The sequence below is a fragment of the Globicephala melas genome, chromosome 11 (genome assembly GCF_963455315.2).
Source record: "Globicephala melas chromosome 11, mGloMel1.2, whole genome shotgun sequence".
Lineage (NCBI taxonomy): Eukaryota > Metazoa > Chordata > Mammalia > Artiodactyla > Delphinidae > Globicephala > Globicephala melas.
In genome coordinates this window covers 73,956,893-73,974,555 of record NC_083324.2, presented here as the reverse complement: position 1 = coordinate 73,974,555, position 17,663 = coordinate 73,956,893, and the positions used below count along the sequence as shown (strand labels likewise).

Below are 17,663 nucleotides of genomic sequence, written 5' to 3'. Positions count from 1 at the left end.
AGTGTACGGGAGGAAAAAAAATATTCCTCTACTTTTCTGAGTTCTTGTCTGAGACCCCTGTAATAGAAGACAGATTAACAAGAGAAAATCACTTTTAAATTGAGAAAGACAAACAGAAGTTCATTAACATGTATACCTCATGTATACAGGAGAAATGATAAACTCCCTGAGACCGCCCAAACCACCACCTTAAACAGCATCTTAGGCTAAAGACAGAGGTAGGACTGGGCTGACTGATTATGGGAGGTTACCAGGAAGAGCACAGTAAACAGGGCTGAGGTTGTGTTGCAGATTTAAGTCAGTGCCTTCTCCATTGATTAGATTTTCTTGTCATTTAGAGTCATCCTGGTCCAGAGAGGGAGACACTTATAAACGGAGATTTCCTTTATTAATGTAAATTTCCCTTACAAAAGGATAACCTCTACTCTGTTTGCAGAGATTCTCCCACGTCTGCTATTTCTCAAAACACAGTCAGCTCAAAAGTAATCCTTATGGCAGAGAGGCATATTTTGGGGTGGTATATTCTGCTTCCCTTCATCAGACAAGACAAACATGGACTGTGTTAGACTGATAAACGAAAAAAAAAAAAAAAGCAGGACGGAGTGATAGGAATTGACAATTTGGGATAAGGGTTGCAATTTTAGGAAGGATGGCCAGGGAAAGCTTCACTGAGAAGGTGACACTTGAGTAAAACCTGAAGGAGATGGGGGAACAGTGCATGTCAGTACCTGGAGAAAGAGTGGTCCATGCAGAGGGAACAGGCTGACATGTGCCCACCAGGTTCAAAGAACAGAAAGAGGCTGGTGTAGCTGTAGCAGAGTAAGCAAGATGAAGAATGATATGAGATGAGGCCATTTCTTCCTAGAACCTAGGACCACCAAGGACTCCAGAGGACATCGGGCCTCCCTGGCCCCTGAAGATTAGTCGTTTGGGGGGCTGTTGGTGATAGCACCCCTGGCAGGAGCATCAGAACCCCAAGTTGTGTATCAGCAACAGGGGCTGCAGTGAGAAGGTCTCAAAGCACATATCAGACAGCAGGTGCCCTCCAGCTGAGCCAGAGGAAAATAGAAAGCATGCAGCATGGTGCAGAGCCTAAGGGGCAGTTTGGGGAGACAGCCCTTAAGGTTTCAAGCCAAATTGGGTGTTATGGAACCAAACTTGGGGTCTGCTTGCCTGCCCCCTGTGCAGCAAAGCCAATCTACTGATGCCAGGTTGTGAAGTACAGCGTTTATTTGCAGGGCCCCAAGCAAGGAGAATGGGCAGCTTGTGCTCAAAAGACCTGAATTCTCTTCTCTGATGGCTTTCAGGGAAGAGTTTTTAAAGGCAACATTTGGGGTGAGGGCTGCAGAGTATATGACTTTCTTCTGATTGGTTGGTGGTGAGCTAACAGGGTGACTTTCTGGAAATCTTAATCATCAACCTTCTGGTTCCGACCAGTTTGGGGTCTACGTGCTTGTGCTAATCATGTAGTCGCCATTATCCACCTGGCTGGGTAGGAGTGGGGGGGTCTTAGTTTCTGCAGAGCAACTCAAATAGTTTCTGCAGAGCAACTCAAAGATATGTGTCAGTTGTTATGTGTATCCCTTGAGGAGAAAGTAGGGCTCTGTTTTATCTCTGAACTATTGTCATTACTGTACTTTTCTTGCTTGACTGCTTTTCCTTTGTTTCTGCATTCTGTCACTTCCCTAATTAGTAACTACGTGTATCTGCTCTTTGGAACTCAGGGAAGGCCTAGGAGACTAAAACCTTTTTCCTGCAAACAAGGAAACGGGGAAATGCAGGGGCTTTTGTACTCGGGGAGGGCCCCACGGGGTCCTACTCAGTTTCAGGTGAGGCCAAGCAGGCAGCTCAAGTCCCACGTAAGCCATGGAAACAAGAGTTGGTGGCATTTCTGTTACTCGGTTACCTGGTTACTTACCAGTTACCAAAAGGCTAGTGAGTGTTGGAGAACCTGAAGTTATATCGGATTCTGCAATTTACTGCTAACCCTCCATATTCACTTAAAGATCAGTTCACATTTCCAGGCTTTTCCTCTTTCTTTATCTGTGCACTCTTGGAAGTGATGTTGAAGGGCCAGGCCAGTTGTGGGTTTGTATCTAACTGCACAATAAAATCCAGGAGGAAATTTACATTGTGGAAATGTGATCTGCTTTTTCATGTCACACCCTTGTTCTCCCCTCCCCCTTTCTTTTTTATTTGTCTATGAATTTCAGCTTAGTTTCTTCTTTCCTGTTTATGTCTTTAGAATTTTCTTTTTACTTCTCACTGTTTTTTACTTACTATCCTAGTTTCTTATTGAGTATAATTTAGCTTTCTTTGGTTTTAAAGAAAAATGTGTTTCTAAACTGAAATTCATTTAATTGGAAAATTGTAAGGTTAGAATTGATGTGTTTCTCTTCAAAGTCCTAAAGTACCATACGTGATACTGCAGCCTGTGCTCAGCTAAGTTATATGATGCACACGTGGCAGAACCTTGAAATACACTTATGATACACACAGGGAAAGAAAACCAAAGGAAACAGTACATTCAGACACTGGTAGTATTCTTCATCATAAAAGTAAGTGATTAATTCTCCACTTCTGCTTAAGAAGAGGTGATGGTTTTCATAGTAATTTGAGTTTCCTCCTAATTCCCACTTTATGCTACTGGATTTCTTTTTCTTAGAGAATTAATTATTATGTTCTTTCAAAAAGCATAATTATCATTGCATCCCATTGAATAGGAGGCCAGCTCCTTAAAGAGTGTCTGTTTTTAAAATTAGCTTAATAATTTCTGCATCACACTATACAAGAACCAGATACAATAAATGATTGTTCAAACTCTGCATCTCATCAGGGCCTCCTACCCTGATGGAGGAACAATGGGCTAAAGCAAGCTCCGCTGGTTTATCCACGGGGCTGCGTGAGAGCAGGGTGCTGTGGGTACATTTTGGCGTAAAGAACTGTATTTCTTTCATTAACGATGAAAATGCATACAAAGGAAAGAATTCCTGCAGAGTAACTCGTCTTCTCTCTGTGATCATTAAGAAAATATCAACTGGGTCTATGTGTCTCATCATCATGCCTTTCCTTAGGTTATTTGGACTTTCCCTCTGGAATCCAAGTTACAGTTAGAGAGGGAACAAATACAAAGTGAAAATACAGGGGCTTCCCTGGTGGCGCAGTGGTTGAGAGTCCGCCTGCCGATGCAGGGGATGCGGGTTCGTGCCCCGGTCCGGGAAGATCCCACATGCCGCGGAGCGGCTGGGCCCGTGAGCCATGGCCGCTGAGCCTGCGCGTCCGGAGCCTGTGCTCCGCGACGGGAGAGGCCACAACAGTGAGAGACCCGCGTACCGCAAAAAAAAAAAAAAAAAGAAAATACAGAATTGTGACATAATCAAACTGCTAGTGTAATAATAAAGGAAACAGCCTCCTGCGGATGAGTTTGTGGTGATGTAAGGTTACCACCTCTTTAAGGATTTATGTGGTTCATCATCCCATTGATTAACATTTCCTTATGGTGAATGTTCAATTTACCTCATAAGGAAGGGGACCTCCTACAGCATTAAGGATCTGCAGAAAATATTAGTTGACACATTTTCTCTAAAATAAATCTGCATTGCTGGGAGTCACTCCTTTTGAGCAGGAAAAAAAATTATTAATAACTTTTTCCCATTTAAGTATAAAACCTTTCATCACTTAGGTTCCTAAAATGAGGTGATACATTCATGGCCTCTGTATTGTCATTACCCTAAGTTGGATTTATGGCAAACATCACTTCTCAATCATGGTGCTGTTTGATATCAGACCTCAGAATCTTTCTCAACACACCAGTCCATATGAATTCATCAGAGTCTGTTTGTGAGATCAAACATTTTTCAAATTCTAAGACTTGAATAAATATGTAAATTTCACATCCCCTTTTTAATTGATATTTTTCTCTGTCTCTTAAAACTTTATCTCTGCTGAAATCCCCAAACCATAATGATAGGTGTTGGAAAAGTTCAGATAAAAATATATAAGTTCTCACTATCTAATCCAGCTGAAGAAAAATGACCATGGGATTACCATAAACCCCTCTTTGGGCACCAACAATATCACCAGTCTTTCTAATCTCTGAAATAAAACCTTCAGCAGCAGGGAGTCTATAACGACAAACAATCTCCTGACATCATGTCTGCCAAGAAAATTCAAACTAATCCAAATGTCAACCAATCTAGGTGTCAGTTCACCCCAGGGAAAATCAGCACCTTGTTCTTGAAGAAAGCATGCTATAAAAAGTCTTAATTTACCAAACTTAAAAAAAGATCCTCCTCTTTCTTCAGGCAGACATGTCATTTTGTTTAACTATAATCTTGACTTATCTTCAGGCTCTTTGGTAAATTCAAAAGCCAAGGCAACATCAATGTAACTTCTAAATGGCTTGTCCAATCATTATTTCAGATCATAACAATACTCAAACTCAAACAGTACTCAGACTAGTTTTTCCTTAAAAAAAAAAAAGTTTGATTCAATTTTTTTTACCTTTCATCTGGACTTGTGACATAATAGAAACTCAAATGTGCATTTCAAGTCAGGGTAGCCCAGATGAAAGCTGGTTAGCTCTCTATTTAATTAAAAATCCAGCTTGTCAAATAGCTCCCTATTCCTTTATATTCCTACAGACTCTGCCCATGTCTGGCTACACCCTTGGCTTCTTGCCCGCAGAGATTTCAGCTTATTTCGCTTTGATTTCCAGTCTCATTCCAAGCAGCTCTATTTTCTCTTGCCCTTCCCCCAGGATAGCTCTCTGTGTCACTTCTTATATGCTGGACCTGCTGTGCACAAAATAGAGTTCCACTTTACCATGTCAGGGCTGCGGTCCATATGGAAATTCTGGAAAATAGCGGCATTGGTTTGCAGCAAGATCAAGCCTAAAACCACTTTGTGATGTAAGGAACATCCAGAGGCTTTGACATCAAACCCTACTGCTGTATACAGATCGATCTTTTTTCTGAAAATCCAAGTCAAGTTTTACACATACATGGGGGCAGGGGCAAGACCTGTTATTGTCTTCACTCTTCAAACACCATTGTACAAAATTAATGACAAATTTAAAACATACATTAGAACCATATATAAGAATGCGCTTCTCCCTCTGTTATCAATGGGTAAGCCTCTTTTCTGGATCCTTCCCCAGTGTAGCAAAGTGAGAGTTCTTTAGATTGAACCAATACAGATTTTCATGCATCTGCCTATTTGGTACCAAACAGATGGTTGATTGATGATTTAAAAGCAAAATATTAGGGCTTCCCTGGTGGCGCAGTGGTTGGGAGTCCGCCTGCCGATGCAGGGGACGCGGGTTCGTGCCCCGGTCCGGGAGGATCCCACGTGCCGCCGAGCGGCTGCGCCCGTGAGCCATGGCCGCTGAGCCTGTGTGTCCGGAGCCTGTGCTCCGCAACGGGAGAGGCCACAACAGTGAGAGGCCTGCGTACCGCAAAAAAAAAAAAAAAAAAAAAGCAAAATATTAACCAATCATTTTTGTATCTTGTAAGCCCAGCCTCTGCTTTTGTTTATCCTCCATTTCTTAGACCAATGATATCTTCTTCAAAGTAGTTCTTTGGGAAGATTTTTGTCCCCCTCTTCTGTTTACGTAAAGCTCTCTTTAAACCCACGTCTCCTAAGACCTTGATATGAAAAGCGTGGTTCATGGACCAGCAGCGCTGCATCACCTGGAGGCTGGTTTGAAAATGCAGAATCAGAGACCCCACCCTAGAATCTGCATTTTTACCAAGATTCCACACCCCGCCCCCGGGATTCTTATCACATTGAGGTTTGAAAAGCACTAGATGAGAACTGGCCAGCAATTTCCCAGAGCCTCTGGTGGGTGAAACAAAGAGATAGGATATATGTGGAGTGAAGGCCGAGAGATACAGCGGAAAGTGCTTGGGCTCTTGAGTCAGACATGCCCAGATTCAAGTCTTGGCTCGTGTTCATTTGTACCCTCTTTTGTTAGATTCTGCATATAAGTGATATCATATGGTATTTGTCTTTTTTGTGTCTAACTTAGTTCGCTCAGTATGACAACCTCTAGGTCCATCCATGTTGGACCATCCCTGTTCCAAGTGGCACAGGGAACTCCACTGAATACTCTGTAATGGCCTATATGGGAAAAGAATCTTAAAAAAAAAAAAAAAAGAAAAGAGTGGATATATGTATACGTATAACTGATTCACTTTGCTGTACATCTGAATCTAACACAACACTGTAAATCAACTAGACACCAATAAAAATTAAAAAAAAAAAATCTTGGGAGATCTGGGAACTCAGACAAATGATTTGCGATCTCTGAGCCTTGGCTCTAGCATCTGTATTTTGTAACTTCTATTATCACACTATTTTTTGATGAGAATGAAATAAGATGCATTCACACAAACAGGATACGCTCACCCTCAGCTGATGCTGAATATATGTTGGTCCCATCCTCCATCCCCTGTCATGTGCCTTTTCCCCATTCTTGATAGTTTTATCTTTTGAGCATCTCCAATTATTCAAAGCAATGATTATGCACTTTTTATGTGTTGGGCCCAGCTTGAATATATCTCAATATATGTATCCAGAAAAATAAGATCATAAATAACCCAATTCATCAAATATGAATAGTTGGAAGATTGTAAGCAAATACACTGGAGAGTTCTGACAGAATGAAATTATTGATGAAATCGGCACATGCTCCTACCTTCTACCCTCCTGTGTTTAGACTGACAAATATCTCTGGGCTCTGGGCCAAATGTTGGTGAAGATGAAGTATGTCTTTGCTACCTTCTCACTTCTCAGCCCAACATCTTCTTTGCATTTTAGTGCCCAGTCAGTGTCTCTGTATCACGTCAACCTTAACCGTCCAGAAGCTGCCTGTACGGCTGATCCTCGCAGCCCTGCGCAATTTTTTCTCCAACAAAAGTTACTTGTCCTGGGTTCTGTTCTCTGTGCTGTTGAAGCTGGGTGTCCATTCTGTTTTGGAGGAGTGGTTTCCAAAATGTGATCCCTGGACCAGCAGGTAGCATCACTTGAGAACTTGTTAGAAATGCAAATTCTTGCGTCCTATCCTAGAACTAATGAATCAGAACCTCTGGGGGTGGAACCCAGAAGTCTGTGTTTTTCCAGGTTCTCCATGTGATTCTAACGTGCTCAGTTTGGGGAACCAGCTGCATTAGAAAGAGCTATAGAATTCTAGAAGGGGGAGGAACTGTAGAACTGTAAACAGAGCAGGATTTCCCAGCTATAATGGTCCCCTAGTCGGCACCTAGCTGAGTGATTCTCCGCTCTGGCTGCGTGTTGGAATCACCTAGCAGCTTTAAACAATACTAATTGCTTGGATTCGCCCCGATGATCCTGATTTAATTGGCCTGGAGCGTAGCCGGGACACTGGGATTCTGTTTAATCTCCTAGGTGATTCTCCTGTGCAGCCTGGGCTGGGAACCATTGGTGAAGACGGCTGCTGACAGTGGGCTCAGATCACCTGGGGTGGGGGTGGGGGGTGTCTAACAGAACCTGGGCCCTACCCTAGAACAATTGAAACCAAATCTCGTGGGACCTGGACATTTGTTGTTGTAAAAGAGCCTCTTCCCTGATACACAGAGGAGGTTGAGAATCACTCATCTAGTTTAATGCATTGATTTATAGATGAGGAAATGTGAAAAAGTCCTCCCCCAAATTCCATGCTCAGGGGTCAATGCCTTCTAATGTGCCGCTGCTCTGGGTACTCCCATTCTGGCCGGGGAGCTCTCAGTTGAGGCTAGAGAGGAAGGCCAACGATGGGACAATCCCAGGTCTTTTGAGCTGCCCTTAGAGATCCCTGGGGACCTGGGGCTTCCCCCCATCTAGTGGGGGGTATCTTGCTTTCCTCCCCCATCATCCTTGCTTCAAACTAGCTGCCACAGAGAGCCCTTCTGAAGTGTGCTCATGGCAGCGAGTAGGCTGCAGCCCAAAACACACAGTATGATCATTATGGAAGCCTATTTTTCTTTGACTTGATAAATTCTGTTTTACCCTATAGGATTTACAAAAGTAGGAGAAGGGATTTCTGCAGCAGGGTCTAATATGGCTTTCAAATGCCACAGCCATCATTCCTAGGACCACAAGAGTGCTTTTGCCTAGATAAATGTCATCATAGACCTAGGGCATCACCAGGATTACAACGTTATTGAATTTTCCGTCTGTACCTCTGATTTGCATGTTGTAAAAATAAACTAAAGATTTTATCCAAAAATTAGTTCTGGGGTGACAGGATAGGTTTTTCCAGTTCATATTAAGCTGATGCCTTCTCTGGTGAGGGAAAGGAAAGACAATATGTTGGCCGGGAGTCGGAAGTGACTCCAAGACCTCCCCTGAGTCTCTTCCTGCCCTCGACAAGGTGAAAACTAAACTACTTTAAACACTTGTCCTGTCCTAGCCTCTTCTTTAGGTTGCCTGTGTTTCCCGAGCGATCTGCAATTCCTGTTGCTAACACCTGCCTGAAGTTTGGTACCCTAGTTAAGAAGTCCTTGGGAACAATTAAAAACATCTTAGCCTCAACACGTACTTAGCTGTGTGACCTTGAACGTGTCAACCTCTCTGGGCTTCTGCAACCATATCTCTACACCAGGGAGAATATGAGCACCACCGTCATAGGGTTCCTGAGAGGATTAAATAGTTAATATGGGTTTTAAAGCATTCAGTGCCTGGCATGCAATAAGCAATATTCATGAATGTTTTATGTTTTAGTCCCATTATATATTTACAATCACTAACAGAAATATCACTCACCAGTAAGTAACTCCTTAACTAAGGCCTAGTTTCCATTCTGTAAATTTTATCTTGGTGACTCTTTTATGAACCATCTCCAAATTTCCACATGAATTTTAAAGGCATAACCAGAGAGAGTCTGATTAACGTGTCTTCTGGTGGGAAGCCTCAGACCTAGCCTTCTGAACTCCGTTGAGTTGCCAGCAGTTTGTCTTTAGCTAGGATGACCAATCATCTTGGTTTTCCCCAAGACGGAGGGGGTTCCAGAATGAGGGGCTTTCGGTGTTAATACTAAGGACAGACCCAAGTGCCCCAGGATGAGTTTTCACTCTCTTCAGCCTGTGGCCAACTGGGCATGCATGGCCTGGCAGTGTCGGCTGGGTGTGATAGCCCCCTCTGCTCATTCCTTACTGTGAGGTACCCAAATCTCTGGCAAAACCAGCCTGTATAGTGAGAGAAGATCAAGTGCATCACAGCAGAATTACGAGGAGAACTGAATGGGTAAAGACTGGCCTCGGAAAGCAGATCCTGGGGAGACTAGAATGTTTTATTTATCTAGCTGTTGAGCTTGGATAGGTCCCTTAACCCCTCTGAGTTTCAGTTTTCTTATTTGGTAAAATGGCTGTAATATAATGTGTGTCTTGCAGGGCAGTTGAAAAGACTGGTCTGCACAGTGTGTGGGGAGGTGGGGATCTATTCCTGGGTAAGTGTTCACTGCAGGGGGGCAGGTGGTGGGTATTAAAACCAAGCCCTGGGTTAGAATCCCATTTCTTCCATTTGCTCTCTCGTTGACCCTTGGCAAGGTCCCTTCCCACTCGGAGCCTCGCTTTTCTCATCAATGACGTTGGGAATCCCAGCATCTCCCTTGCAAAGCCTCGCCAGCCAGTGGAGGCCCAGACCTGCACGGGGGCTCACATCCACTGTGCGTCTCCCCTGACCATGTGGAGTGCGTCTGTATCCGAGAGGAGATTTCTGGGGGGCTGGAAAAGAGGGTCCTAACATGGACGCACATCAGAATCATTTGAGGAAACAAACAAAAACACCACCATCCAGGCTTTGTACTCCAGCCTAGTGAAATCAAAATCTCGGGGGATGGGGGGTGCGTAGCCCTGGGATCACTTTAAGTTTTTACTGGGCTAGAGGGAGGACCCAAAGAGCAGGAAACAAGAGAGGACAGCTATTTCATGGGTTCCACAAGGAAATCAGAGAAGAAATATGAACCAAACCTGGCCTTCTCTATTTGTCAATTCAGTTTACTGAGCTGGGCAGGTATGTGAATAGGAGGATAATTCTGATCCTTCTTGCCATGCATCCTGCTTGTTCCCTTAGTCTCTGACTCACTGCGTCAGCTTCCAAGGATGCGTCATGAAGTAGGGTCACCACGTGAGGCTTTCCTGGCCCTCAGGATGGCTCATTTCTGTGTCATTATGACAGATGTTGTAAAACTACTCTGCACCCTCCCCTTTCGAAGGAAGCTCTTTGGAGGTGGCAGGATGGGGTGATTGGGCCAGCTGAGTCAGTAAGGAAGGGCTCTACCAGCCCAAATGGAGCAGCACGCTGGCCTCTTGGCCACTCAGGCCAAGCCTGGAAATATGGCTGTTACTTCCTCACTTCGATTCTGGAGCAATTTACAGAGGGCTTTCTTAGATTCCTTGGATCTGCGTCTGGAGATCACGCCAAGCTTTACTGAGCTGTGAGTCGTTGCTCAACATCTTTTTATTTCTCTGCCTCCTTGGCCCTCTTGAAAGTGCCTGATTACTCTCTCAGGTTACCCAGTGAACAATGGAAATGGTAATATCAAGGGTTTCCCAAAGCTGAGTTAATGCTTGGCCGCCCTGTGACACTGAGCTTTGCATGATGTATTAACTAGTTGGGGAGAATCATTGGTTTTTTAAAGCATTTTAAGCTGAAGCATCTGAACTGAATGAGCTTGGATTTAGTCGTGACTTCCTAGAGGGAAAAGGGCCATGGACATTGTTACATCTTAACTTATAGAAGAGGATGTCAAGGTTCTGGCGTAGGGAAGCCATCAGCTTGGGTTTCAGGCTTGGTTGACTCGGGAGCCAGAGCCTCATTCCCAGAGTCCAGAATCCTGCAGCCTCTACTCCAAGGCTTCTGGAACTTACTGAGGATCAGTGAACCACTCGTTTCTGCATCTTCCTATGGGAGGAGAGACTCTCTAGCTTTCATCATATTCTCAAAGCGGTCTTTGTTCCAAAACATAAATTACCAGTGGTCTAGCCCTTTGCAATATAAGAAGTTTAAAATTTCATTCATAGCAGTTAGTAGACATATTTGTGGCATGTTAAAGAGATAAGAATTACATTATAGGCCAATTCTACAAGTCATAAAACATTCCTTATTTTTGTTTGGGGGCCAGGAGTGGGCTATCTCATCCCAAAGTACTAGAACACCTAAGAAATCAAAGCACAGAATTCAATGAAAATGTCAAGAAGATTTTAAAAACCCACCATTTCAGATTTTTTACTTTTTAAAAGGAGACCATTCATTTGTTCATAAGAGGAAACAAAACATATTTAAAGTTATTTAAAGACAAAAAGACACTGGGGTATAGCTTTATCATTTTCCCTTCCACCCTGCTTCCTGTTTCTGGTGATAGAACTCTACTGATGTCAGTGTTACAAGACACACTCCCTGTGAGGGTGCTTGTGATGAGGTCTTTAGGGCAGCTGCAGCCTTCGCCTGGTCACTGTAGTAGCGCAATGGCGCCACTCAGCCAGGTGGTTGGCCAGATTTGTGGGGTGGGGGTGCCACAGTGTGTGGTCCTGGAGCAGCAGTAGTGGCGTCTCCTGGGAGTTTATTAGAAATGTGGAATTTCAGGTCTACTCCAGAGCTCCTGAATCAGAATCTCAGGTGAATCTTGGCACAATGAAACCTGAGAAGCACATCGGTATATATGGTGGAGGACCTGAGTTAAAAAATAGGGACCGATCATTAAGAAGTCTACAGGGGCTTCCCTGGTGGCGCAGTGGTTGGGAGTGCACCTGCCGATGCAGGGAACACGGGTTCGTGCCCTGGTCTGGGAAGATCCCACATGCCGCAGAGCAGCTGGGCCCGTGAGCCATGGCCGCTGAGCCTGCGCGTCCGGAGCCTGTGCTCCGCAACGGGAGAGGCCACAACAGTGAGAGGCCCGCGTACCACAAAAAAAAAAAAAAAAGAAGAAGTCTACAAATAACGGCTGCGGAAAGAGTGTAGAGAAGAGGGAACCCTCCTACACTGTTGGTGGGAATGGAAATTGGTGCAGCCACTATGGAGAACAGTATGGAGGTTCCTCAAAAAATGAAAAATAAAGTTGCCATGTGATTCAGCAATCCCACTCCTGGGCATATATCTGGACAGAACTATAATTCGAAAAGATACATGTACCCCTATGTTCATAGCAGCACTATTCACAATAGCCAAGACATGGAAGCAACCTAAATGTCCATCGACAGATGAATGGATAAAGAAGATGTGGTACATATATACAATGGAATACTACTTAGCCAAAAAAAAAAAAAAAAAAGAAATAATGCCGTTTGCAGCAACATGATGGACCTAGAGATAATCACACTAAGTGATATAAGTGAGACAGAGAAAGACAAATACCATATGCTATCACTTATATGTGGAATCTAAAATAGGCCATAAGTGAACTTATCCACAAAACAGAAATAGATTCACAAACATAGAGAATAGACTTGCGGTTGCCAAGGGGGAAGGCATGGGGGAGGGATGGATTGTGAGTTGGGGATTAGAGATTCAAACTATTATATACAGGATGGATAAACAACAAGGTCTTACTGTATAGCACAGGGAACTATATTCAATATCCTGTGATAAACCATAATGGAAAAGAATATGAAAAAGAACATATATATATATATATATCTGAATCACTTTGCTGTACAGCAGAAACTAACATAACATTGCAAATCAACTATACTTTAATAAAATAAATTAGAAAAAAATAGCGGGGCTGCTCCCATGGTGGTCTAATGGCCAGTCACTGCCCTCAGGCTTGTTTGATGACCAGTGTCAATGTAGGCTGTAGGTTATGATAAAGCGTAAGTTAGTAGATACCAAGGTTTCTTTCTTTTACGTTGTGCACCTGTCAAATCATATATGTGGACACACAGGTGGCAGTTGCTGTGGAAAAAGAATTTCTGTTTCTTTTTCCTTTTTCCATTTTCACTTTATTCCTCTGAGCAGTCTTCCTTCCTATAGAGTTGTATATTCTCATGTGTATATTTTAAGATTTTTCTCTTTCTGTCAATATTTCTTTTCAGTCTGCATACACACGGATTATGGAGGGGATTTTCTATTTTTAATATTTTAATAACTAACATCACATAGGGCTGATACACAGCATTCAAGACCAGAGCCATTGAATTTTAGATTAAGAAATTTATTACAATTTGTCTTCATTTCAGGCTGGTATCTAAGTAAGGTCTTTTGCCTTTATTATGAGGGTGTCTGGGGAGACAACTCTGGTTATGCATTGCAAAAGTTTTGAAGTTCAAGCATACCCGTTAAACAACAAAAGGGCACTCTTTATTTAATTGTGGAAGAAGTATTGGTACTTTTATTTACAAAGGTAATTAAGTCTTTATGCCATAGTAACATGTTGTATTCCTGTCACTATGAACAATTGCTAGGAAATTCATAGGGTTAGCCAATGTTCATTCAAAACACTTTAGGAATTATTTACAAAGTTAACATTCTACCTGCAACATGTATTTAATCTTTCCCCTGAGAAATCTCTGTGGGTTTCCTAGAATATTAGCAAGCTCATAATAAATATTTTGTTCAGTAATTGAAATGTGCTTTATTACTGTTAAAATAATAAGCAATGTGTTAGGAGAGTCTAAAACATTTAAACATCGAGTAAACAGTTGGAAAAGATCAGTGACTATCTGCATGGACCTTACTTTGCCATCACCTGGGGAGCTTTCAAGAAGACTGATTCCAGGATCCCACCCCCAGAGCTTCTGGATTAATTGTGCTAGTGTATGGCCTGTGCATCAGCAGTTTTTAACTTCTTATTTTGAAATAATTATAGGCTCACAGGAAGTTGCAAAGATAATGTAGAGAGGTCCCTTGCACCCTTCACCCAGATTTCCCCAGTGGCAGCATCTCACATAACAGTGGTCCAACATCAATGCCGAGAAATTGACATTGGAATCATAACGTTAATAGTAGACCAGGAGCCTTATTTAAATTTCACCAGTTTGAAGATCAGGACTTTTAAAAGCTTCCCAGGTGATTCTCCTAAATAGCTAGCGCTGCACACCTCTGCCCTGAGTGCCATTTAAGATCAAATCCAACCATAAGTCTGTGATTCACACACACACACACACACACACACACACAGTATACGTATTTGCATTGTGTAAATGTAGACCACACTCACCATACACATTCTAAATATTTAAAACTTTTAATAACAAATTGCAGAGTAACAGGGACTGACATTTAGAAGCAAACTTAACTGCCGGAAAACTGCACTTCACAATCGTACAAAATATATCCTGGTTTAGATCCTACGTCAAACAGAAGTGTCTACCATACCTGAGAAAGTAAACTAGGGTTTATGGCTCTCAGAATTAAAGTCCACCTGAGGAACGAGAAGAAAATCCCATGGGTTTGGAAAATGTTATTTATAGACACAATTTAAGCTTTAAAGTCTGGTAACATGGTAAGAGACTTCTGATGTACATAATTATGTATAAAAATTCCCATTTCTCATGTTGTCAATGCATGGAAAAAACTGTTGTTCTCTGTAAATAAATGAGTGTTTCTTCCTGTGCCGCCCGGGAACTTAAATACTGTCCTGGACAAGTTTCCATCCTTTTTCTCTCTAACAAGAGTTGAAATAGGTTTTCATCAGTTAAACAGTGGGAGGAATGAATAAACCTCACATCTCATCCTACTGTCTACTCTCAGGTATGAACTGTGAGGTTAAATAGGGACGTTTATAACCATAACAAGCTCTAAGCCAGAGCTTAGGGTCAGAGGATAAAACTCACGCTCACCTTATACAAAAAGGAGGTTTCCCTTTATTTGGGATGCAGCTTCTTCAGGTTAATGAAGAACCTTGCCATGGGGTCTGGGATGTATTTGCTGAGGCTTGTCTGTGCATGACCGGTCAGATTCCACCTGCCCCCGCCTCCAGCTGCACTGTCTGTATTTTCTGGTGTCTTGGGGTCTTTCAGAATGTCCCCCTCCGAGAAGCAGAATATGGTCAAATGTTCCAGATGTGGAATGGCTGACCCTTGTCTTCAGAAGCCTCCCTAGACGAACTATCTGCATGTCTTCCTCTTTCTCAGGGCCCCCCCCCCATCCCTCTGTGTCCCCAGGTTACCCTAACGACTTCCTGTTCCTGGCCCTGAGCCTGGCTCTCCCAGAGGAATTTTACTTGGATGAGTTCCATGAAGTTACAGAGCACCACGCATATTTGAGTCAGAGTTCTGAGAATATTCTCTCTACCTAATATTTCGGGAGAGAGGTTGAGTTTGGAGTGGCATTTACAGGAGCTCGGGGAAGGCTGCAGAAGACCTCGGAAAAACCGTGCTGAAGCCGTGTCTGCTTCAGCCAAGGGGAGAGCCTGATGGGGGCTGTAGATCTGGATTCTGTCATTCTCCTGCCCTGGGCCCAGGTTCCCGAGCTCAGTCCTGGGAGGAAAAGCAGGATGGGACGGATGGAGGGAAAGGGGCCACTGTCAAAGATTTTGATACACGTAATCCTTCCCTCCTCTTTATTCTATCTATTGATCCATCAGTTTTTACTTAAAGCTGTGAACTTGTAGCAACCGGGTAAAGTGTTTGGAACATACTGATTATCGTAGGTCAGCTGAATCAAGACATCAGGATTTTAGATGTGCACCACTTCAAGCCCTTCCTATGAGCAGAGAGACTGATTAGCCCGTTACTGTGGTTTCAGAGATCCCAGCAGGGGCGTACTCCAGAATTCCCTTCACCCACTGGGGAATGCCTTAATGGTACACCCCAATGTTCACCTTGACATCCATGGCTTATTCTTGGAGGGACCCTGTCATCTGAGATGGGTTGCACTATTTTAAAGCTAAGAACCGTGAATTCACAGTGTAACAGGAAGCATCTGACCCTTTCTAGAAGGCAGCATTGGGGGGCGGGGAGGAGATAAAGAACAAAAAACACTCCAAGTACACCGAGTTCCTGAGGACACAGGAAGGGGAGTCTGGAGGGCTGGTTGCCACAGAAACATGTCACCTGTCTCAACTTCCTGGCTTCCCACCTGCTCCGCCCTAATTATCAAAATAAACAAAACCAATCTGCACCATCAGTTCCCCGGACCATCTAGGACTGCATGCAGATGCGTTTTGTGTTGTTATCCATCATCGCCAAGGTATTTATTGCCTGGGGCCCGCTGAATCACTGATTTTCCTGTCCGTGAGCTGGCCTATTTCACCAGCTTGGCCGTGTGTGCTGTTTACTTAGAGGAGCTATTAAATTTCTCACCTGTGTGTCTTGTGAGAGCTGCAGCCAGGAGATAAAGCCTCTTGGCGTGTGGAGCATTGGTACACGAGAGATTTTCGGGAGCGTGGCTTCCTTCAAATCCCTGCTCAGGAATCTCAGATTAGAATCAAAATCAAAGGCTACCCTAGCCTCCCTGATGGGTTTCAGCGCTCCACCATAACAAGACATGCTCCAGGCTTGAGACGTTTTGACTAGAAAGCTTGATCATTAGCAGACTGTACACGCAGAATTAAAACTCAGATATCATCAAGAGAATGCCTGAAAGGGAAAGCATTGACTAAGAATTGTCACGTTCCAGAAGGATTCTAGCACTGGAAACAAGAACTTTGGGGCCAAACATAGCTGGGTTAAAATCCTGACCCCACTGACCACCTAGGTGACTTTGGGAAAGTTCTTGAACATCTGTATTTGATCCAGCAATTTCACCGCTAAGAACCGATGGTACAGATACAATGATACTAGGTAGGATGTTTGTGTGTTAACTCATTGGAGCCCCATGACAACTCTAAGAGACACTACTGTTGCTGTCCGCAGGGCACTGAGGCACAGGAAGGATGACCTGCCCAAGGGTGAGTTAGCACTCTCATGAGAGGCAGCCTGGCCCATGGTTACGTGGATGGACTCCAGGGCCAAACGTCTTCGGTTTGACTCCCAGCTCTGCTGTTAACCAGCTATGCAAAGGGCCAGAATATTGCCTGCTACAGGAAAACTCCCATGTAGTATTTTACCCCGAGGGAAGCGAAATCTTCCCTGTTGTCAGTGACACCTACAGTGTCTGCTGATTTCAGTAATTTCTAATTCCAGAAACGAGAGCTGTTCAGCCCAATTCCTAAAGCAGTAGTGACCCCTGTATATCCTTTTTCAGTGGTTTTGTTCAGCCTTTAGCTAGCCTCAGCAAGTGAAGAATTAGATGAGTTTTACCATTCCTATTCTTGGGAGATAGACCCAAATGCCCAGAAATAATGTTATTTATACCAAATGGCTGTCCTCAAACACTGTATCTCTGGGATCACTTGTTCTCCTCCTACTCTGGAGCTGTTGGGTTCGTGTGCCCCAGACCCAGGAGGACCTGCCCTCATCATGAAACAACCTCCTGCATCTCAACTGCTCTCCAAACACCTCTGTCCAGGCTGCTTACTTGCTCACAGACCAAGAAAAATCTTTTAACATCAATCAGTGCTCTGAAACAGAATCTAGAAGTGGGGACACACATTATAGTCAGTACTCCTTGGTGTTGTTCAATATCAGGTTTTTCTCCAGTTGCTAACTTTATCCTGCTTTCATCATTCATTCAACAAATATTTATTGAGGAGCTGCTATGTGCCTGCCACACCCTATTGTGATGCTGAGGATACAGCAGTGAATGTGACCATTGGTGCTCCTGCCCTCACAGATCTTGCATTC

At 43.5% G+C, this 17,663-nt stretch overlaps 1 protein-coding gene across 2 annotated transcripts in view; it reads left to right on the top strand.

Moving 5' to 3' along the window:
- The window catches only part of RCAN2 (regulator of calcineurin 2), a 265,161-nt gene that overhangs the window by 131,290 nt on the left and 116,208 nt on the right, over window positions 1-17,663 (top strand). The window lies entirely within an intron of this gene.